Here is a 24,459-nt window from a genome sequence, read left to right as displayed (position 1 = left end):
TTAACAAACACCTAGAGTGTAATAAAAGTAAACATCACAAATTTCAAGAATTAATAAAAACTATAACTAACAAAGGCAAGAAATCAACAATAGCAAGTGAGGTAAACATCAAGAGACATAGAAATATAAAATTGCATCAAAAGGAAATTGAAATCAACAAGAGTGCATCAACATAAAAGAGAGCAAAATAAGAAATTAACAAGAGAAGTAGATAAACTAAAATGCTAGAAAAAATAAAAGTAAAGGAAAACTAAAATGAAACAAGATTGAAACATAGATCCAAAAGGAAAATTGAAATAAAAATCCTAATTTCTAAAGAGAAGAGGGACCTTCTCTCTCTAGAACTAATCTACATGATATCTAAGCTACACTAATTACTCCCCCCCATTCCCTTGCAATCCTTGGGTTCAAAAGCATCAGAAATAAGTTACATTTGAGCCTCCCAGAGCTCAGAAATTACCCCCACCGTATTGCCTTTAGTGAAGTCACGTGCCGCTTGTCACGCGTACGCATGGGTCACATGTACGTGTCGCATTGCAAAATTCCTCCTCACGCGTGCGCGTGGGTAACGCATGTGCGTCGCTGGGGAATCTCCTTCTCATGCATACGCGTGCGCGTGGCCTTGAGTTCTGCAAATCCTCATTTCTTAATGAATTCTCCATTTTTGCATGCTTTTTCTTCATTCCTTCAACCCAATCTTTGCCTTCTAATCCTGAAATCATTTAACAAACATATCAAGGCATCGAATGGAACTAAAGTGAATTAAAATTAGCGATTTAAAGGCCTAAAAAGCATGTTTTTACTCTTAAGTGCAAATTAGGAGAAATTAACAAAACCATGCTATTTCATTGATTAAATGTGAGAAAAGTTGATAAAATCTCCTAAATTCAACATAAGATAAACCACAAAATTGGGGTTTATCATAATTATGATGAGTCAATCTCGCTTAGTCAACCCCTAACATCGAGGAGTAAGTCAAGCTAGCATAATTAACCTTAATCCATAAGTCCTAGCTAACTTACCAAATTAATTGGTAAAAAGCTAGTGTAAATGGAAACAAGAGTCAACAAACTACCCAATAATTGCCATTAAATATCGAACATTATAACTCTAGTATCCTAGGAACTCAAATTCCAAGCCAAGGTGTGAAAATCTACTCAAAATTACCAAGTGGCATTTTCATAAACACTTGGTGGGCATAAAACCAAAACATAAGAAATTGCAAAGGAAAATGAAAACTATAACCAAACTATTCACAATATCAACAATAAACATTCAATCAAGAAAATATAAATCATAAAACACTAAACTCATCAAACAAAATTGCAAGAAACCAAAATTTCATATATTAACAAAGTAACTTGAACAAGAGGAAATTATAGCAAGAATAGTGAAATTAAAGAGAAGACTAAAGAGTACTTATAACGAGATAGCAAAATCCAAGACCAAAATTGAATTATAAAATGCTACATTGAAAACCTACTTAAAACCCTAAGAGAGAAATAAAAGATCACTACTCTACACTACTTCTATTCCTACTATGTAAAACTATGACTAAGTGAGCTCTCTTGATATGTGATGTTTACCCCTTCATATAACACTTCAATTCAGCATCTAGCCTTCCGAAATTGGGCCAAAAGAGCCCTAAAATCGTGAGCCACGTGCTCCATTAATGAAGTCACGCACTGGTACCTGTGCGTACGCACAGTGGGTTATGCGTACGCACACTTGGTTGTGTGCTTCTACTTTGTTTTCTTCATGTGTTCTCCCTTCTTGCATGTTTCCTTCCACTTTTGCCTTGCCATTCATGCCGTTAGGGCCTGAAATCACTCAACACACATATTACGGCATCAAATGGAATAAAAGTGGAATTAAATTCTCAATTTAAGCACAAAAATGCATGTTTTCATATTTAAGTCCAATTTAGGGATAAAATACAGAAGTATGCTATTTTGGTCATTAAATGTGAGTTTATATAATGAAATCCACTTAAATCAAGCAAAAAATTATCATCAATTATGGACTCATCAATTCCCCTACAGTTAAACAATAACATGTCCTCATGCTAAACCAAACAAGGAGAATGATCAAAGGGTAACAACTTATTGAACGCAACTATCTATATGCATGCAAGTATATTATATACTATCTATACCTATCTATACTATAGTGTACTATGAATTTGGTGAAAACAAACCAATAAATTTTCAAACAAGTATATGAACATATAAGGTTAAGCAAAGAAATAATTCAATGCAATCAAAATCTATCGAATTGATTTAACTCATCAAAATGAAGCAACTTGCAAGAATACATGATAAGAGAGGTGGAGACATAGAATTGAGTGATCAAACCCTCACTAGGTGTGTATACACTCTCAACGCTCAGTGTTTTGGGTTTAATTACTCAAGTCTCCTCCTAATCATGCTTTCAAGGTTTTGCTTTTCATCTAACAATCAACAAACATGTGATGTATGAATGCAATTATCATGAGGAGTTATTAGGGTTGTAATGGGGTTAGGGTCAAGGTGGGATAGATATGGCCAAATGGACTAAGATTGAATCCTTGATTAGTTTAGGCATCCAACTCAACCTATATCAATCCAATAACAAAAATATGCACTCCTAACCTTCTATCATTTCTTTTTCACACACAATCATGTATGCTTTTTCATTCAATTCTCATATGCATTCATTATTTATACTTCTTTTTATTTCTTTTCTTTGGGAAAACTATTGTACCTTTTTTTTTCAAGAAATCAGATGCATATGCCCTTAGAATTCATACATGAATGTACCCATTTCAAAATTTTTTTTCAATACATACCTGAAATACTTTTATTCTTTCTACCAAAGTTCCTCCAAAATTCCCCCACACTTAAATGAAACACACTTCTCAACCTAAGCTAATCAAGGATGCAATTCAAGGTAGATCATGGTTTTCCGCTTAAGGTTGTGATGTGGTAATGTTAAAAACAATGGGGTAAATAAAGCTCAAAGGGGTTAACAATGGTAGATGCAAAGGGTATGACCATATGGGTTAGTGAGCTTAAATTTACTAATGGCCTCAATTATGCTCAATGCATTCAAAACATCAATCATCGAAAATAAAGAATCAAGCAAATCTAAGATCACAATCATAGAAGGAGCATAGCACACAATGAACAAAAAAAGTGGTTAAAATGTGTAACCATCTCATTAAAGCTCAAAAACTCACAAGGTATTTTGTTCTATCTCTCTTCTATGTTCCATAAAAATCATTCAAGCAAGTTTAAAAATAATTTTCCAAATCAATTCAATAGAACGCCCTAAAAACAAAATTCTCAAAAATTCCTCATTATTTTTCACCAAAATTGTTTCCTATATGTATGTATGATGTGATGGATGCAATTTCCAAAATTTTCTTAGTTCTCTTCCTAATTTTCAACATCAAAAACTAACATGAATAATTAGGACCAAAATTAAACTAGGTGCTATACTATTCACAACATCCATCACAGCTTCTATCTATAAAATATATACCACGCAAAAGATGCAAAATGCAATAGATATAAACTATGAATAGTCTAAGATATATGTACTAGAAGAAAATGCAATGCAACTATCGAAAATACTCTAAACATCTACAAGAAACATAGTAAAAGAAGACAAAAAAATAAAGTGCAAAGTGTTCGGAAAAGAGAATTTACGCCCCAAAAGTGGTAAATCCTCCCCCACACTTAAGTGTTGCACGGTCCTCCGTGCACGAACACAATCTGGGGAGAATAGCTCTACGTTCCTCCACCTTCAGCTGGCGGATGTGGGGCTCGGGTTGCATGGAAATTGCCAAGTCCAATGCATTGTTGGCATCTTCATACTCGGTGTCCTCCTCCTCTACCAGCTCCTTGCTTTTATGTCTCATCCTCAAAAAGAATGAATAGAGTATAATTAAGAATCATAGGGCAAGTAGTACAAAAAAGGTAAAGTAAAAAGTAAATAAGAATCTAAATGAGGACGTTTGCATAGTGGTGTGGTATGATAAAAATGAGCTGTGTGTTGATGAATGGATTTTTGACGGTTTAGAAATTCACAAATGAAATCTCGTTGTCAGTATAGTTTCTAAACCAACAATAATCCTTTCATACAAAAATTTGGTTGTCACAAGTAACAAACCCCTATAAAAATAACCGAAGTATTCAAACCTTGGGTCGTTCTCTCTTGGAATTGTAATAAAGTGTTCTTGTTATTGGTTATGAAGTATGTTTGGAGTTTTTGAGGTAATAGACAAGAAATATAACAGGCAAAGGAAATAAACTAACAACTAACAAAGCTCTTGGCAAGGTATGAGAACTAGAAGTCTTATCCTCATTATCCTCCTCAATTGTGACAACAATTGTCCATTGCTCTCACTTAGTTAACCTCTAACTATGAAGGAAAGTCAAGTAGATAAATTAACTTGAGTCCACAAGTCCTAGCCTAATCATGAGGAAAGACTAGCTTTAGTGGCATTCAAGTTAATTAGCAACTTCAAATTATCAATCAACAAAGGAGTTTGATAACTCAAGAGTCACCAATTATTCTACCTAGGCCAAGAGGAACAAAATCTAACTCATAACTAAAAGATGCATTTCAACAAACACATAGAAGGCAATAAAGGTAAACAACATGAATTGCAAGAATTAAAGAGAGATCTAACTACAAAGGCAAGAGATCAATAATAGAAAACCAAATCAAATATGAAAAGACATGGAAATCATAAATTGCATTGAAAGAGAAATAGAGATCTACATAAGAATTCATAAAGCAAAAGGAAAATTGAAGCAAGAGAAGAAGTAGATCCAGATCTAAGAAATTAACCTAAACCTAAAACTAAACTCACTAGTTGACTAGATGATTGATCCCTCTTCATTCCTTGGGTTAAATAGCATCAGAGGTGAGTTGGATTTGGGCCTGGAAAGCCTAGAAATCGCCCCCAGCGGATTGCTTTTAAGTGAGTCACGTGCGAACACTGACGCGTACGCGTGGGTCACGCGTACGTGTCGCTTGACAAATTGCTATCCACACGTACGCGTCATGTACGCATACGCGTCACCATGCGACCTCATCGTTTCACGCGTGCGCATCGATGAATGCATCCCAAATCTTTGAATTTCCATGATTTCTCCACTTTGCATGCTTTTCTCTTCATTCCTTTGATCCATTCCTAGCCTTTTCACCCTGAAATCACTAACACACAAATCAAGGCATCTAGTGGAATCAAAGGTGAATTAAAATTAACTAATTAAAGGCCTAAAAAGCATGTTTTCACTCTTAAGCGCAAATTAAGGAGACTATGTAAAACCATGCTATTTTAGTGAATAAGTGTGAGAAAAGGGTGATAAAATTCCCTAAATTCAGCATAGAATGCACCACCAAATAGTGGTGCATCAAATCTCCCCACACTTAAACCAAGCATGTCCTCATGCTTAAATCAAGAAAGAAGCACATGGTACTATCATTTATTAAAATGTAAACTAACTAAATAAAATCTATCTATATGCAACTATCTAAATGAATGCAATTGCTTTGTCAAAATAAATTAATTCCCAAAAAATCATATACAAGTACAAGGGCTAAAGGTATTAACAACCAAGCCAAACCATAATTGAATTGAGTTATTAAAAGATTTTACAAACTTGCAAGAAGAGTGATGCTTCTAGGTGGAAACATGTAATTGAGCAATCAAACCCTCACCGGATGTGTATACGCTCAAGTGTATAGGGTTGATTCACTCAATTCTCCTCTAATCATGCTTTCCAAGATTTATTTTTCATCTAACAATCAACAATTATTTCATGCATGCATACAATTATCATGAGGTCTTTTCTTAGGTTGTAATGGGGCTAGGGTCAAGGTAGGATGCATATGGTCAAGTGAGCTTGAGATTTGAATCTTTGATAAGCTTAAACTTTCCACCTAACCTATATAGCAACCTATACAATTTCAAAGCTAACCTAACTATCCATTCCTCACTTTTTCACATACTCACGCATTCTTTTCTTGATCATAACTCATATGCATTGATTCTTATTGAACTTTACTTTGGGGCATTTTGTCCCCTTTTTATTTCCTTCTTTTTTTCTTTTTCTTTTCTTTCTATTTTTTTCTTTTATTTTTCATATATATATATTTTCTTTTTCTTTATCATTCATTTTTTTCCTTTTTTTTCTTTTCAAACTAAAATATATACAAGAGCATGATAAACCCCAATTTTGTGGTTTGTCTTGTGCTTAATTTAGAGGATTTTATCACCTTTTCTTACATTTATTCAATGACATAGCATGGTTTTGTAATTCTCCCTTAATTTGTGCTTAAGTGTAAAAACATGCTTTTTAGGCCCTTAAATTGGTGATTTTAATTTACTTTAATTCCATTCGATGCCTTGATGTGTTTGTTGAGTGATTTCAGGTTCATAAGGCAAGTATTGGATGGAAGAAGTGAAGAGAAAAGCATGCAAAGTGGAGAATTCATGAAGAAATGAGCATTTGGAGAATTGAGGGCCACGTGCACGCGTCACTCACGCATACGCATGCATTGAAGCTTTACAAGCCAGGCGCACACGTCACCCACGCGTACGCGTGAGTAGGAGTTTTGGCCAGCAACGCGCACGCGTCACCCACGTGCACGTGTGACGCTTGGCACGTGACCCACTTAAAGTGAAATCGCTGGGGGCAATTTCTGAGCTGCCCAGGCCCAAATCCAACTCGTTTCTGAGGGTATTTCATGTAGAATTCAAGCTTGGGCAAAGGGGGAGTACTTAGTTAGTCATGATGAGCCTTTAGTTAGTTTTCTAGAGATAGAAGCTCCCTCTTCTCTCTAGAATTAGGTTAGGATTAGGTTAATTTCTCTTAGATCTAGATTTGATTACTTGATTTCATCTTGTTTCCTCTACAATTCCTTGTTCTAATACTTTAATTCTTTTTGTTCTTTTGTTAATTTCCATTTTCATGCTCTCTTTTATGTTGATGAACCATTGTTGGATCTTGATTTCTTCTAATGCAATTTTATGTTTCCATGTCTTTTTTTACGTTTACCTTTATTGCTATTGTTGATTTCTTGCTCATGATGGTTATGGATCGTGTTAATTCTTGCATTTTGTGATGTTTACTTTTATTGCACACTAGGTGTTTGATAGAATATTTCCTCTAGTTTTTTAGTAGTTTCCTTTACTCTTGGCCTAGGCTAACAGAATTGAGTGACCTTGAGTCACTGGGTCTCATTGAATTGGTGATTTGAGAACCCTTAGTGGTCAATTTGATATCCATTGACTCTAGCCTACTACTAAGTTAATTAGTAGCTAGGTTAGGACTTATGGATTGATGTTGATCAAGCCATTTGACGTACTTCAAGCCTAGGAGTAGATATTACGTACTTAAGGCTTTTGTAAGTAGACTTCATGAGCTTGGTTCCTCATAATTATCAATACATGGTTTGTAGACAAGGATGGTGATCTCAATTACCTATGTCTAGCCAAGAGTTCTTTACCTTGCGTATATTAATTCTTGATTTACTCTTTTTGTCATTTAAATTCTTGCCCATTTAATTTCTTGCCCTTTTATAAACCAAACCCCTTGTTCCTTCATAGCCAATAATTGACCACTTCATTGCAATTCCTTGTGAGACGACCCGAGGTTTAAATACTTCGGTTAATTCTTATTGGGGTTTGTACTTCTGACAACTCAAATTTTTTATGTGAGGATTGTTTGTTGGTTTGGAGCTATGCTTACAACGAAGTTCTTCTTTTCTATAAGAGAAAATCTAGACCGACGATAACTCTCTCTATCAAAATGGCGCCATTGCCGGAAAATTACAATAGTGCTATGTTATTGGCTATTGTAAATATTGTAAATATATTTGCCTTTTTCTTCTTTGTTAGTTTTTGCTAGTTTTAGGATTTGGTTTTCTTTGTTTCTTATTAGAATTTGTTTTTGTTTTCTCTTATCACCATGAATTCTCATCACTTTGGCTATGAGTGTGGTTCAAACTATGTTGTAGGAAATGGAAGCTTCAATAAAGATGTGCATCAAGGATTTGGAAATCAAAGATGGGAGGAGCCCCAAGCTTATGGACAACCTTCTTAGCAACAACCTCCTTCCAACTTGAGTTTGACAAGAGTGCTTGGGGACATGACTACTCTCCTCACGGAGATGCACAAGGACCAAAAGGCATTTTATTCCATCCAAGCCGTTCAAGCACCATCCCAACATGACTACTCTCCAGATTCTTATGGGTATAATCCCAATCCTAATGCATATCAATCTAACGTGTGTGATGACCCTTATTGTGATTGTCAACTACAGCCACCATATGCATATGAACCCCATCCTCAACATAGCCCTCAACAACCATACTCACAAGCCTCATACCACCATCCACCTCCATATGACCCCAACCCATATCCATCATACCAACCACCATATGAACCATATCTAGAGCCACCACCATTCCAACACCAATACTCCCAAGAACCACAAATTCCGTATACACCACCTTAAGACTTCACCAATATGAACTACCTTCCAACTATAATACCTTTTCCTCAAACAATGAACCCTCTCTTCCACCACCACCTTCATCGGAAGACCTAATTCGAGAGCAACAAGAACTTCTAGCTAGGTGTACGAATCATGAAGAAGCGTTTAAGGAGCTAGAAGCCAAGATGGCTATCATAGCAGAAGCCGTTAGCAACATGGTCTCATCCCGCCTAAGCCTATGCAATCAAGGTACTCCCATTGTTGAATGTGGAGAAGCACCCAAAGAGCTTAGCGAGGGAGTGAATTTGGAGCTCTAAGGTGAAGAAGAGGAGTTAAAGCAAGAAGTGCAACAAAAGAAGGAGGTAGAGATTATTGAACAAGAGGAAGTAGTGATTGGATATTTAGGATATGTTGAGCACATAGAGGAATCTCAATTTGAAGAGCCTTCTTCTATGGAGTTTGGAAGGGATGTTAAAGAGGAGAGTGATGTTAAAGAAGTGGATAGAGAATTGAGGGAAATTGATCCAAAAGTAGATTCCATCATTAGTGATTTTTTGTCCACATTGATCAATCCCCTTGATGATCTTATTGAGCCTTTTTCCATTGGACTAGCAAGTAATGTTAAGGAGGATGTACAACCTCCAAGGCATATTGTGAGTGAAAAATTGGAAGAAGTGTTCCAAACAAGCCCTCCTATCTATGATGATTCCGCATCAATATATGATCCTTTTGAGCATGATGAGTCCTTCCCCACTATACTTGAAATTAATGATGAGGTAGACTTCACTAAACCTCCTATTTATGATTTGAGTGATGGGAAAGAGCTTGAGGACATTGGTGAAGAAGAATATGAACTTGAGGAAGCTTGGCAAGAGGTAGAGCTTGAGGGACCTAGCCAAGTGTTAGACGCCTCTAGAAGAGGATGGACGGGAGTAGAGCGTGCTTTGTCAAGATCGTTGGGAACTCCTCCACCTAGGTTGTCATCCAATCCTTCATTTGAGTGGGTAAAACTCCTAACTCTTAGCTTTATTATCCCACTTGAATTTGGTTTGTTTGAAACGGATGGCTAACTTAGGGCACTTTGTGGAATTAAGTGTAAGAGGAGGATGTTTAGTGGTTGGCGTTATAATTATAGGCTCATTATGGTGGGAGCCTCGAAATTGAGGAGCATGGATTGGTGTAGTGCTCAATTGAATGGGTCTAGGAGGATCGTTTGGTGCCTTCATGAGAATTCGGCTTCTCTACCACCCGGAAAGGATTATCATGATCAACTTGAAGACGGGTGTGAAACCAAAGTATGGGATCCCAGATTACAGGGGAAGGATCAACTTTGGGAGCCTATGGTTTGTTGAGAACTCCATCAAAGCTTGGAGTTATTAACTTTGAATAATGAAGCACAATGGAAGTCCAAGCATTGGTGGATGTTCAAGGATGGATTCAAGCACAAGCCACCTTGATGAGGAGCTCCCCATAAGTCCAACTTAAGGACAATAAACAAAAAAGCTAGGTGGGAGTGATGCGATGAAGGGTAACCAACTCACATGTGGGTTAGGAACTCGGATATCCAAAGAAACGGATTTAACATTGTAAGTATAGTCCTAACCCGACAAATTGGCCCCTCAAATCAAATTGGAAATTCACAAGATATGTCACAAGCAAAACCAAATTAAAACAGAGAGTATTAGACTCCCGAGTCGTCTCCCTAGGAGCACTTTAGAACAATGAGTGTGCAATTCTAGTTGTAGTGATCAACGTGTTGTGAATGAAGAAATGAACATATAAAGCAATAAAAGAACAGGAAAAATTGTAATGATTGAACTAATTAAGAAATTAAAGAACCGACTATGCAATATGAACAAGTAAAGTATAAAAGAAATCAACATATAAAGGTATAAAAGATTGAAAGCATCAAAAAGAGTCTTGGCTTGGAGTGAGCTAAGGGTCCTTTCTTTGTTGGAACAACAACTATGACAATTATGATGGATTAGTCTCACTTGATCAACCCTCACATCGGAAGGTAAGTTAAATGAGCATAAGTGTCCTTAACCCACAAATCCTAACTTGCTTGCTAATTACTTTAGCAACAAATTAACATTAGTGGGAACAAGAACAATTAACAACCCAAGAATTGAAACTAAATGTAGGACATTCTAACTCTAGGAACCCAATTGCTCACTTTACCCAAGCCAAGAACCAAAAATTTAGCCTAAAACCATGTTTGACATTTTGTCAAACACTTGGTGGGCAAAAAGCTTAAACATGAGGAAAATGAGTAAAGGCTTGAAACTAAAAGCAACAATTGATCTCAATCAACGAGAATAACACAAGAAATCATGTAATAAACATCAAACATCAAATTCATCAACAAGAAATTGAAATTGCAAGAGAGAAGCAAAATTGAACTATAACTTGAATTAGAAGAAAGAGTAATTACAATGTAACTATAAAGAGTAATAAAAAGAGAATATTTACAATGAAAGCTTGCAAAATCCAAGATCAAAAATGGGAAATGGCACTTGAATGTAAAACCCTAATATAAACCCTAATAGAGATGATGAAAAACTTAGAGAAAAACCAAACTAAAAACTCCTACTACTACTCCTAAACTATATTAAATGATATCATGTGTTATGTCTTCATTTCCCCCTCCAATATGAGCTAGAAGACTTCAGAAATGGGCCTCCAAAGCCCTCAAATCGTGAGGCATGTGCTATTTTAATGAAGTCATGTGCGGACACCTGTGCGGCGTGTGTTCGCACACTTCAGCGAAAATCCCGACCTGTGCGTATGCACAAGCAATTGTGCGCACGCACACTAGGCGATGCTGGGACGGACACGCGATGCACTCGATGCACTCCACGTGCTCTGCTTGGGTGGCTGTGCGTACGCACAGGTAGCTGTGCGCACACACACGTCTCTGAGCTCATCTCCTTTGATTTCTCTTGCTTTCTCCATTTTGCATGCTCTCCTTCCATTTTCTCCAATCCATTCCTACCTTATATACATGAAAGCACTCACCAACAATATCAAGGAATCGAATGGAAGGAAAATGGAATAAAATAGATTCAATTAGGTATAAAAGAAAATATTTTCATGATCAAGCACAAATTGGGAAGAGAGATCAAAAGCATGCTGTTCAAGGGAATAAGTGTGAATTTATATGATGAAAATCCATTCAATTCTAACCAAAAATCATCATCAAATATGGATTCATCAATTCCTCCACACTTAAATACTAGCATGTCCTCATGCTAAACACACACAAAAGAGATAGAAGAAAGGGAAAATGACTTATGCTATATACTACTTAGATGCATGCAACTATCTTAAGACTAATCTCTAATATGTACTATGATGAGAGTTGGTAGAAACAAACCATGAAGTTCCCATCCATTACAAGAAACTATAGGGCCAATGCAAAGGGTTCATGCATTAAGATCAATGTCCAAAGAGTTGAATTGAAGTTGTCAAAATTATCCAATCAAACAACTTGCAAGAAAATGCAATATGAGGTGTAAAAACATGGAATTGAGCGATCGAACCCCTCACTGGATGTGTATCCACTCAATTCGCTCAGTGTTTAGGGTTTAACCACTCAATTATCCTTTTATCATGCTTTTCAAAGATTTTTAAGTCATCTAACAATCAACTAGTATTTAATGCATGAATAACAAGTATCATGAGGTCTTTAGAGGGATGTGATGAGCGGATAATTTATACGCTTTTTGGCATTGTTTTTACATAGTTTTTAGTATAATTCAGTTAGTTTTTAGCATATTTTTATTAATTTTAAATAAAAATTATATTTCTAGACTTTATTATGAGTTTGTGTGTGTTTTCTGTGATTTTAGATATTTTCTGGCTGAAATTGAGGGACTTGAGCAAAAATCAGATTCAGAGGTTGAAGAAGGACTGCAGATGCTGCTGGATTCTGACCTCCCTACACTCAAAGTGGATTTTCTGGAGCTATAGAACTCTAAATGGCACGCTCTCAATTGCGTTGGAAAGTAGACATCCAGGGCTTTCCATCAATATATAATAGTCCATACTTTGCTCGAGTTTAGACGACGCAAACTGGCGTTCAATACCAGTTCCATGCTGCATTCTGGAGTTAAACGCCAGAAATAGGTTGCAAAGTGGAGTTAAACGCCAGAAACAGGTTACAAACTGGCGTTGAACTCTAAAGGAAGCCTCTACACGTGTAAAGCTCAATGCTCAGCCCAAGCACACAGCAAGTGGGCCCCGGAAGTGGATTTCTGCATCATTTACTCATTTCTGTAAACCCTAGTAACTAGTTTAACATAAATAGGACTTTTTACTATTGTATTTACATCTTTGGATTATCTTTTGATCCTTTGATCACGTTTAGGGGGCTGGCCATTCAGCCATGCCTGGACCTTATCACTTATGTATTTTCAACGGTAGAGTTTCTACACTCTATAGATTAAGGTGTGGAGCTCTGCTGTTCCTCATGAATTAATACAAAGTACTACTGTTTTTCTATTCAATTCAAGCTTATTCCTTTTATAAGATATCCATTCGCACCCAAGAACATGATGAATGTGATGATTATGTGACGCTCATCATCATTCTCACCTATGAACGCGTGCCTGACAAACACTTCCGTTCTACATGCAAACAAGCTAGAATGAGTATCTCTTAGATATCTAATACAGAGGACCAAGTCCGAGATATTAGAATCTTTGTGGTATAAGTTAAAACCCATAGACGGCCATTCTTGAGATCCGGAAAGTCTAAACCTTGTCTGTGGTATTCTGAGTAGGATCTGGGAATGGATGGTTGTAACGAGCTTCAAACTCGCGAGTGCTGGGCGTAGTGACAGACGCAAAAGGATCAATGGATCCTATTCCAGTATGATCGAGAACTGACAGATGATTAGTCATGCTGTGACAGAGCATCTTGGACCATTTTCACTGAGAGGACGGGAAGTAGCCATTGACAACGGTGATGCCCAACATACAGCTTGCCATGGAAAGGAGTAGGAATGATTGGATGAAGACAGCAGGAAAGCAGAGGTTCAGAGGAACGAAAGGCATCTCTATACGCTTATCTGAAATTCTCACCAATGAATTACATAAGTATCTCTATCCTAGTTTATATTTCAATTATGTTTTAATTATCAAATCTCCATAACTGTCTGAATCCGCCTGACTGAGATTTACAAGGTGACCATAGCTTGCTTCAAGCGGACAATCTTCGTGGGATCGACCCTTACTCACGTAAGGTTTATAACTTGGACGACCCAGTGCACTTGCTAGTTAGTTGTGCGGAATTGTGACAAAGTGTGATTCAGGTTTGAGAGCACCAAGCCATTGGCGCCATTATTAAAGATCACGAATTCGCATACCAGGATGTAATGGGGCTAGGGTTAGGTAGGATGAAGTTTGGTTAAGTGGACTTAAAGAATTAGTTCTTTGATTAGCTTAAATGTCCATCTAATCCTACATCACCTATATACACATAACAATGCAACCTTCCCACCCATTTCCTTTTTATATCTCATTTTACTCATGCATTTTCTTTTCAAACATGGCATATGCATCCTTTATTTATTCTTTTATTTTTACTTTGTTATGCACAAGGTTTTTTTTTTACTTGAACTATGAATGCATATGTTTCAATTAATGAAATGCATGAACATTACCTAATTGCCAAAAATTTTCACAACGAGTTCATGCCTCTATCACCAATGCTTCCCAGAATTCCCCCACACTTAGAATTTTCACACTAATCCACCCAAGCTAATCAAAGAGTAATTCATGAACATCAATGGTTTTCTGCTTAAGGGGAGTAATGTGCTATTGTTAGAACAAAAAGGGGATCCATAGGCTCAAAGGGGTTCACAAAGGTGAATGCAAGGGTTGGCCATATAGGTTAGTGAATTTATCATCAAAGATGGCCTCAATCATGCTAAATGCATCCAAACACAAATACAGGACATAAAGAATCATGCAAATCAATGATCACAATAAAAAAGGAGTACAATCACACATAAGAACAACATTATGGTTGAAAAATGCAAACATCTATTAAAGCTCAAATCTCACAAGGCATGTTGTTCGAGCTCTTTTTTTTTCATGTTCTACAACGAAATACTCCAAGCAAGTTGGTAAAACAATTTTTCCTCAATTCAATCAATGGTATGCCCGTAGAAAAGGATTTCATGGAAATTCCTTGTTGTTTCATCACTTATTCATCATATCATGCAAAATGCAAATATTAACTACTAAATATCCATAAACGATAAAGAAATATTCACAACAAACCAAACAAGATACAATAGAAATAAAGCTACTCAAAATAAAGAAAAAGTACTACAAGAAACATTGCAAAGTGTCTTTAAGCCTGGAACCCTTTCTATGAAAGCCCTTGGTCCAAGAAGGTAGTGGGCATGTTCACTCGGTCGAGAGAGACCAGAGGAGTCTAGAGAGTCCGAGGCCTCGGTCTTATCCCTCTTTCTTACATTCTTCTTTTGAACCTCCAATCAATCAACTTGTCTACTTGCTTATCGGCATTTGTTGCCACTTGGGCGGAGCTGTTAACCTCTTCTTTGACCTTGAGGGAAGCAAAAGAACAAGACTAGTGGGCTCACCCATGGGAAGAACCCGATAAAGCCTAGAACCCCAGTAAAACAGCGAAAAACGAGAGAAATTTTTACCCCCCTTAAAGTCATCGATCCTCCCCCACACTTAAATTGTGCACGGTCCTCCGTGCATGCTCACGATCTGGGAGGATGTAGAGCAGGCCACCTTCAGCTGGTGGGCTCAGAAATGGGATGGTCAACTGCATCATGCTCCACCCCAGCTAGCTTGGATAAAGTTGTAGGAATTGGGCCGGGGTCTCTTCCTTCTAGTTTTGCCGCTATCCACTCAAAACGTTTGTGCTCCAAATGCTCCATGTGGTGGATATCGTGCAAGATGTCGCGGAATAGATCCGGAAGAGGACGGAGAAAAGGTAAAGCCATTGATGGAGTTGGTAGACTTGATGGTGGTGTTGTGGGTGTCTTCCTCTTGGAGGGGGTTATTTTTGTTGATCTCTCCAAATCTCCCCTCAGAATGAACTTGTTCCCTCTAGGAAACTCAAGCATTATATCCATTGGTCGCCTCTCTACCCCTGCTGTATTTGCTAAGCGCATCACCATTGACGAAAATGGAATGCTGATATTCTTCTTCTCAATCAATTTCTAAATCGATTTGCGCAAAAAAGAAAAGATGGCTATATGCTTCCCTTGCATAATAGCCCAAAGTAGCAAAGTAGTTCTAAATCTCACATGGGTAGTGTGGGTGCTCGGGATGATGTAGTCCGCCACAATTTGATGCCATATATGAGCTTCAACATTCAAATCAGAGTATGCAATACTAGTGGGAACAGAATTCTTCCCTTTGCTATACTCCCAAGATGCACCAGGACGGCCTATTTTCTCAAGAATGGAAATCAGAGATATTCTTCCTTCGAAGACATCCTCTTTTATCTTGGAGTATCCATCTTTCTCAAATGGAATATGGGGGATGTTCAGGATAGATTCTAGAGCTTGATTGGATGTATCCAACATCTTACCCTGGAGGAAGACTGACTTTGTTTCCCAAGCTTGGTAGTTTTCATAGAATTCCCGCACCATAGTGTCATTGACTTCAATGGGTTCTCGCTCGAGAAACTCCCAATGAAGCGAGGTGATCCTTTGGTGAATAATCGCCTTGTATTGGCTTGGAACCTTCAACGGCCGCTCCCAATGAATTGTATGTGCCTCAATAGCCTCGTATTGAGAGTCGGCTCATCGGTTAACTAAGGTATCCGGTTTATCCCCTAGGTGATCTCCCCAAACTTGAGGTAAGCGAGTGGTAGTTCGCTCAACTGATGGAGGAACCGGTGTCTTACCTTTCTTCCTCATCCTGAAAATACAAATAAAAGATCTTCGAGATCATAGGGCAACAATGGAGTAAAATCATTTATGAAGTACTAATAATGTGAAAAGGGCTTATAGAAGTAGTGTGATTTACAAGAAACATGGTGTGTATATTCCAATGATGCGCGCGGTTGGAACACACACACCGGCCAGATATCACGGCAATCACATGCTTGAGGCAATTCACAGTTCAAAGCTTCAAGCAAGCACCATAAGAGGGAATTATTCATTGCTCATTCTCAAAAAGTAGTGATCACACATACTATGTTCTCAATTGGAAGTCCAAAAGATGTTTGATCAAGACATCATCAAAAGTTTGAACATTTGTAGAGTGGTTACTCAATTAAAATTCAAGATGAACAATGAAACTTAGATTGTTCCAACACAATGCATTTACAACCAAAATCAACCAAGGAATTGCATTGGTGATTTCAATTTCTACCATCAAAAGTCATAAAAGAAGTTGCACCATTCATACAATATGCCTAACAAGAGATAAATTGAACACATATGATGGCCAAGTCATATGAATCAAACAAAATATTTGTTGAGGCATTTTATCGAACATGTGGTATCAAATGTGCAATTTCCTCACAATTAAGTTCAAATATGTTCATAATCAACCCAAAAATCAAGCAACAACACTTTGCAATACAAAGAAACAATAAGGAAAGCTACTAATGAAGTTTGAGCAACATAAAAGAAATTAAAGCAAGTGCAAAAAATATGAACTAAAAAGAAAGGAAAAGCAAGAACCTGAGATATAGAGGTTGAGAAGACAAGAATGAGGTGGGAAACAATGGCACTACTTATAGCTGGTGCACGAAATCACAATCACACTTTTGCAATTCTGCACAACTAACCAGCAAGTGCACTAGGTCGTCCAAGTAATACCTTACGTGAGTAAGGGTCGATCCCACGGAGATTGTCAGCTTGAAGCAAGCAATGGTTATCTTGTAAATCTTAGTCAGGATATCAATAACAATTCTCAGTTTTAATTGGAATGAGTAAAAGAACATGGATTAAATAATACTTGTTATGCAGTAATCGAGAACAGGGTGAGGTTTTGGAGATGCTCTGTCTTCTGAATCTCTACTTTCCTACTGTCTTCTTCTTCACGCACGCAAGGCTCCTTCCATGGCAAGCTGTATGTTGGTGCATCACCGTTGTCAATGGCTACCATTCATCCTCTCAGTGAAAATGGTCCAGCTACGGGTTTCGTAGGGCTAATCATCTGTCGGTTCTCACTAGTGTTGGAATAAGATCCATTGATCTTTTTGCACACTATCACTACGCCCAACATTTGTGAGTTTGAAGCTCGTCACAGTCATCCCTTCCCGGATCCTACTCAGAATAGCACAGACAAGGTTTAGACTTTCCAGGTCTCAAGAATGCTGCCAATTGATTCTAGCTTATACCACGAAGACTCTGATCTCACAGATTTGAATGCTCTGTTGTCAGGAGAGGCAATCAAACTCGTGAACCAGGAACCAAAGAGATACACACTCAATCTAAGGTAGCACAGAAGTGGTTGTTAGGCACGCGTTCATAGGTTGAGAATGGTGATGAGTGTCACGGATCATCACATTCATCATGTTGAAGTGCGAGTTAATATCTTAGAATAAAAACAAGCGTGATTGAATAGAAAACAGTAGTAATTGCATTAATCCATCGGAACACAGCAGAGCTCCTCACCCCCAACCATGGAGTTTAGAGACTCATGCCGTAGAAGATACAAAATTCAAATGTAAAAATGTCATGAGGTACAAAATGAATCTCTAAAAGTGATTTTTATAATGAACCAATGACCTAGGTTTACAGAAAATGAGTAAGCTAAGATAGATAGTGCAGAAATCCACTTCCGGGGCCCACTTAGTGTATGTTTGGACTGAGCACTGAAGCTTCCACATGCATAGGCTATTCTTGGCATTGAACTCCAGCTTTTGTGCCAGTTTGGGCATTTAACTCCAACTTTTATGCCAGTTATGGCATTTAACGCCAGAAAAGGGTAAGGAGCTGGCGTTTAAACGCCAGTTTGCGCTACCAAATCTCGGGCCAAGTAAGGACTATTATATATTTCTGGAAAGCCCAAGATGTATACTTTCTAACGTAATTGAGAGCACGTCAATTGGACTTCTGTAGCTCCAAAAAATCCATTTTGAGTGCAGGGAGGTCAGAATCCAACAACATCTGTAGTCCTTTCTCAGCCTCTGGGTCAAACTTTTGCTCAGGTCCCTCAATTTCAGCCAGAAAATACCTGAAATTATAGAAAAACACACAAACTCATAGTAAAGTCCAGAAATGTGATTTTTGAATAAAAACTAATAAAAATATAATAAAAGTAACTAAATTATACTAAAAACTACCTAAAAACAATGCCAAAAAGGGTATAAATTATCCGCTCATCACAACACCAAACTTAAATTGTTGCTTGTCCCCAAGTAACTAAAAACAAAATAGGATAAAAAAAAGAGAATATACAATAAATTCCAAACTTATCAATGAAGATTAGCTTTAATTAGATGAGCGGGACTTGTAGCCTTTTTGCTTCTGAACAGTTTTGGCATCTCACTTTATCCTTTGAAGTTCAGAATGACTGGCATCTATAGGAACTTAGAATTCAGATAGTGTTATTGATTCTCCTAGTTTAGTATGTTGATTCTTGAACACAGCTACTTTATGAGTCTTGGCTGTGGCCCTAAGCATTTTGTTTTCCAGTATTACCACCAGATACATAAATGCCACAGACACATAATTGGTTGAACCTTTTCAGATTGTGACTCATCTTTGCTAGAGTCCCCAATTAGAGGTGTCTAGAGCTCTTAAGCACACTCTTTTTGCTTTGGACCACGACTTTAACCGCCTAGTCTCAAGCTTTTCACTTGACACCTTCACGCCACAAGCACATGGTTAGGGACAGCTTGGTTTAGCCGCTTAGGCCAGAATTTTATTCCTTTGGGCCTGATGAGCGAATAATTTTTGTCATTATTTTGACATAGTTTTTAGTATAATTTAGTTAGTTTTTAGTATATTTTTATTAGTTTTTAAATAAAAATCACATTTCTGGACTTTACTATGAGTTTGTGTGTTTTTATGTGATTTCAGCTAATTTCTGGCTGAAATTGAGGGACTTGTGCAAAAATCAGATTCAGAGGCTGAAGAAGGACTGTAGATGCTGTTGGATTCTGACCTCCATGTACTCAAAGTTGATTTTCTGGAGCTACAAGAGTCCAAATGGCGCGCCCTCAATTGCGTTGAAAAGTAGACTTTCAGGGCTTTCCAGCAATATATAATAGTTCATGCTTTGACCGAGTTTAGATGACGTAAACTGGCGTTCAACACCAGCTTTCTGCCCTATTCTGGCGTTAAACGCCAGAAACAGGTTGCAAATCAGAGTTAAACGCCAGAAATAGGCTACAACCTGGCGTTTAAATCCAAAAAGAGTCTTTACACATGAAAGCTCAATGCTCAGCCCAAGCACACACCAAGTGGGCCCGGAAGTGGATTTCTACATCATTCACTTATCTCTGTAAACCCTAGTAACTAGTTTAGTATAAATAGAACTTTTTACTATTATTTTTACATCTTCGAATCTTTTGATCATTTTTGAGACTATCCTTGTATCACTTTTGATCTCTTGATCACGTTTAGGAGGTTGGCCATTCGGCCATGCCTGGACCTTGTTCTTATGTATTTTCAACGGTAGAGTTTCTACACACCATAGATTAAGGTGTGGAGCTCTGCTGTTCCTCATGAATTAATGTAAAGTACTATTGTTTTTCTATTCAACTCAAGCCTATTTCTTCTCTAAGATATTCATTCGCACACAAGAATATGATGAATGTGATGATTATGTGACGCTCATCATCATTCTCACTTATGAACGCATGTCTAACAAATACTTCCGTTCTACATGCAAACAAGCTTGAATGCATATCTCTTAGCCTCCTGATTTACGATCAGAGTCTTCGTGGTATAGGCTAGAATTATTGGCGGCTATTCTTGAGATCTGGAAAATCTAAACCTTGTCTGTGATATTCTGAATAGGATCTGGGAAGGGATGGCTGTGACGAGCTTCAAACTCGCGAGTGCTGGGCGTAGTGACAGACGCAAAAGGATTACTGAATCCTATTCTAGCATGATCGAGAATCGACAAATGATTAGCCATGCGGTGACACCGCCTTTGGACCATTTTCACTAAGAGGACGGGATGTAGCCATTGATAACGGTGATGCCCAACATATAGCTTGCCATGGAAAGGAGTATGAAGGATTGGATGAAGACAGTAGGAAAGCAGAGATTCAGAAGGAGCTAAGCACCTCCATACGCTTATCTGAAATTCTCACCAATGAATTACATAAGTATCTCTATCTTTATTTTACATTTTATTTATCTTTTAATTATTAAAACTCTATAACCATTTGAATCTGCCTGACTGAGATTTACAAGGTGACCATAGCTTGCTTCAAGCCGAAAATCTCCGTGGGATCGACCCTTACTCACGTAAGGTTTATTACTTGGACGACCCAGTGCACTTGTTGGTTAGTTGTGCGAAGTTGTGACAAAGAATTAAGATCATGAACGTGCGTATTAAGTTTTTGGCGCCGTTACCAAGGAATGAACAATCAGGATTTTGTGCACCAAGTTTTTGGCGCCGTTGACGGGGATTGTTCGAGTTTGGACAACTGATGGTTCATCTTGTTACTTAGATTAGGTAAATTTTATTTTAATTTTAAGCTTTTTGTTTTTATTATTTTTATTTTTATTTTCGAAAAAATTTAAAAAACAAAATATAAAATAAATTATTCTATGGCTTCAGAATTTTTAAGAATGAATTCTAGAGTTTCAAGGTAACATGTTGAAGCCTGGATGGCTGTAAAGCCATGTCTAAATTCTTTTGGACTGAGGCTTCCTCTTCACATGCTTGAACTATGTATGCTGAAGCTTGGCTGGCCATTGGCCATGTCTAGTGTTTTGGACCGGAGCTTTCACTGAAAGCTTGGCTAGCTAGTAAGCCATGTCTAATTCCTGGACTGGAGCTTTAGACTAACATTGCATGATTCCTGGAATTCTCATTAGAAATTTTGAAATCCTTATTTTTTTTTTCAATTAATTTTCGAAAAATTACAAAAATTTTTTTAATAAAATCATAAAAACCAAAAAAGTTTGATGTTTCTTGTTTGAGTCTTGTGTCAATTTTTAAGTTTGGTGTCAATTGCATCTTTTTAATTTCATTAAAATTTTCGAAAACTCATGCATTTGTTCTTCATAATATTCAAGTTGTTCTTGATGATTTTCCTTGTTTGATCTTTGCATTTTCATGTTTTGTGTCTTTTCTTGTTTTTTTTATATGCATTCTTGAATTATTAGTGTCTAGAGAATAAAAATTTTTAAGTTTGGTGTCTTGCATATTTTTCTTTTCTTAAAAATTTTCAAAAATATGTTCTTGATGTTCATCTTGACATTCAAAGTGTTCTTGGTGTTCATCTTGACATTCAAAGTGTTCTTGCACGCATTAGTTGTTTTGATTCATAATTTTCATGTTTTGTGTCATTTTTGTGTTTTTCTCTTCTTCATTAAAAATTCAAAAATAAAAAAAATATCTTTCCCTTATTCTCTCATAAATTTTCGAAAATTTGGTTTGATTTGGTCAAAAAGTTTTTAAATTTAATTGTTTCTTATGAGTCAAGTCAAATTTTTAATTTAAAAATTATATCTTTTTCAAATCTTTTTCAAAAATCAAATCTTTTTCATTTAATTTTACATATTTTCGAATTTTTTTTTTAAAAAATTGAATTTCAAAATCTTTTTCTTATTTTTATTTCAATATTTCCAAAATTAATGCTAACAATTAATGTGATTGATTCAAAAATTTTAAGTTTGTAACTTGCCTAGTAAGAAAGGTTCAATCTTTAAATTTTAAAATCATATCTTTTTGTTTCTTGTTAGTCAAGTAATCAACTTTAATTTTCAAAATCAAATCTTTTTAAATTTCTTTTTCAAATTTTTTCAAAATAAATTTCAATCACATCTTTTTCAAAATCAATTTCAAAATCTTTTCCAACTTCTTATCTTTTCAAAATTGATTTTCAAATCTTTTTCAATTAATCTTATCTTGTTTGATTATTATCTTTTTCAAAACTACCTAACTAATTCTCTCTCTCTAATTTTCGAAAATCACTAACCTCTTTTTCAAAATTCCTTTTTAACTAACTAATTGTTTTAATTTTTTTTTAATTTCATGTCTTTTTAAAATTTTCGAATTTTAACTTTAATTTTAAATTAAAAACAAAAATATTTTTCTTTTATTTTATTTTCGAATTCTTCCATCTCTCATCTCCTTCTAATTATTTATTTATTTACTAACACTTCTCTTCTACTCAAAAATTCGAACCAACTCTTCTCCTCTGTGTTCGAATTCTTATATTTTCTTTCTTCCATCCTTCTCTTCTTATACTCATATAAGGAATCTCTATACTGTGACATAGAGGATTCCATATTTTCTTTTCTATTCTCTTCTTTTTCATATGAGCAAGAACAAGGATAAGAACATTCTTGTTGAAGCTGATCCTGAACCTGAAAGGACTCTGAAGAGGAAGCTAAGGGAAGCTAAAGCACAACTCTCTGGAGAAAATCTGACAGAAATTTTCGAAAAAGAAGGAGACATGGCCGAAAATAATAACAATGGTGGAGATGCAAGGAAGATGCTTGGTGACTTTACTACACCAAATTCCAACTTGCATGGAAGAAGCATCTCAATCCCTGCCATTGGAGCAAACAATTTTGAGCTAAAGCCTCAATTAGTTTCTCTAATGCAACAGAATTGCAAGTCTCATGGACTTCCATCAGAAGATCCTTTTCAGTTCTTAACTGAATTCTTACAGATCTGTGATACTGTTAAGACCAATGGGGTTGATCCCGAGGTCTACAGGCTTATGCTTTTTCCCGTTTGCTGTAAGAGACAGAGCTAAAATATGGTTAGACTCTCAACCTAAAGATAGCCTGAACTCTTGGGATAAGCTGGTCACGGCTTTCTTAGCCAAGTTCTTTCCTCCTGAAAAGCTTAGCAAGCTTAGAGTGGATGTTCAAACCTTCAAACAGAAAGAAGGTGAATCCCTCTATGAAGCTTGGGAGAGATATAAGCAACTGACTAAAAAGTGTCCTTCTGACATGCTTTCAGAATGGACCATCCTGGATATATTCTATGATGGTCTGTCTGAATTATCTAAGATGTCATTAGACCATTCTACAGGTGGATCCATTCACCTAAAGAAAATGCCTGTAGAAGCTCAGGAACTCATTGACATGGTTGCAAATAACCAGTTTATGTACACTTCTGAAAGGAATCCTGTGAGTAATGGGACGCCTCAGAGGAAGGGAGTTCTTAAAATTGATACTTTGAATGCCATATTGGCTCAGAATAAAATAATGACTCAGCAAGTCAATATGATTTCTCAGAGTCTAAATGGATTGCAAGCTGCATCCAACAGTACTAAAGAAGCATCTTTTGAAAAAGAAGCTTATGATCCTGAGAACCCTGCAATAGCAGAGGTGAATTACATGGGTGAACTCTATGGAAACACCTATAATCCCTCATGGAGAAATCATCCAAATTTCTCGTGGAAGGATCAACAAAAGCCTCAACAAGGCTTTAATAATGGTGGAAGAAATAGGTTTAGCAATAGCAAGCCTTTTCCATCAACCACTAAGCAACAGACAGAGAATTCTGAGCAGAGTCCATCTAGCTTAGCAAATAAAGTCTTTGATCTATCTAAGGCCACTCTAAGTTTCATGAATGAAACAAGGTCCTCCATTAGAAATTTGGAGGCACAAGTGGGCCAGCTGAGTAAAAGAGTCACTGAATCTCCTCCTAGTACTCTCCCAAGTAATACAGAAGAGAATCCAAAAAGAGAGTGCAAGGCCATAACCTTACTTGGTGTGGCCGAACCCAGAGAGGAGGAGAAGGGCGTGAATCCTAGTGAGGAAGACCTCCTGGGACGTTCACTAACCAATAAGGAGTTTCCCTTTGAGGAACCAAAGGAA

At 36.9% G+C, this 24,459-nt stretch overlaps 1 long non-coding RNA gene across 1 annotated transcript; it reads left to right on the top strand.

Annotated features, from left to right (window-relative positions):
* LOC110270436 lies at nt 416–18,616 on the top strand. The gene is made up of 3 exons (XR_002359966.1): nt 416–426; nt 10,757–10,764; nt 18,263–18,616. It is a non-coding gene; the product is annotated as an uncharacterized LOC110270436 (long non-coding RNA).

The sequence above is a fragment of the Arachis ipaensis genome, chromosome B01 (genome assembly GCF_000816755.2).
Source record: "Arachis ipaensis cultivar K30076 chromosome B01, Araip1.1, whole genome shotgun sequence".
In the NCBI taxonomy this organism is placed as follows: Eukaryota; Viridiplantae; Streptophyta; class Magnoliopsida; order Fabales; family Fabaceae; genus Arachis; species Arachis ipaensis.
The sequence above is the reverse complement of the archived record's forward strand: the minus strand, read 5'-3'. Positions and strand labels throughout refer to the sequence as shown.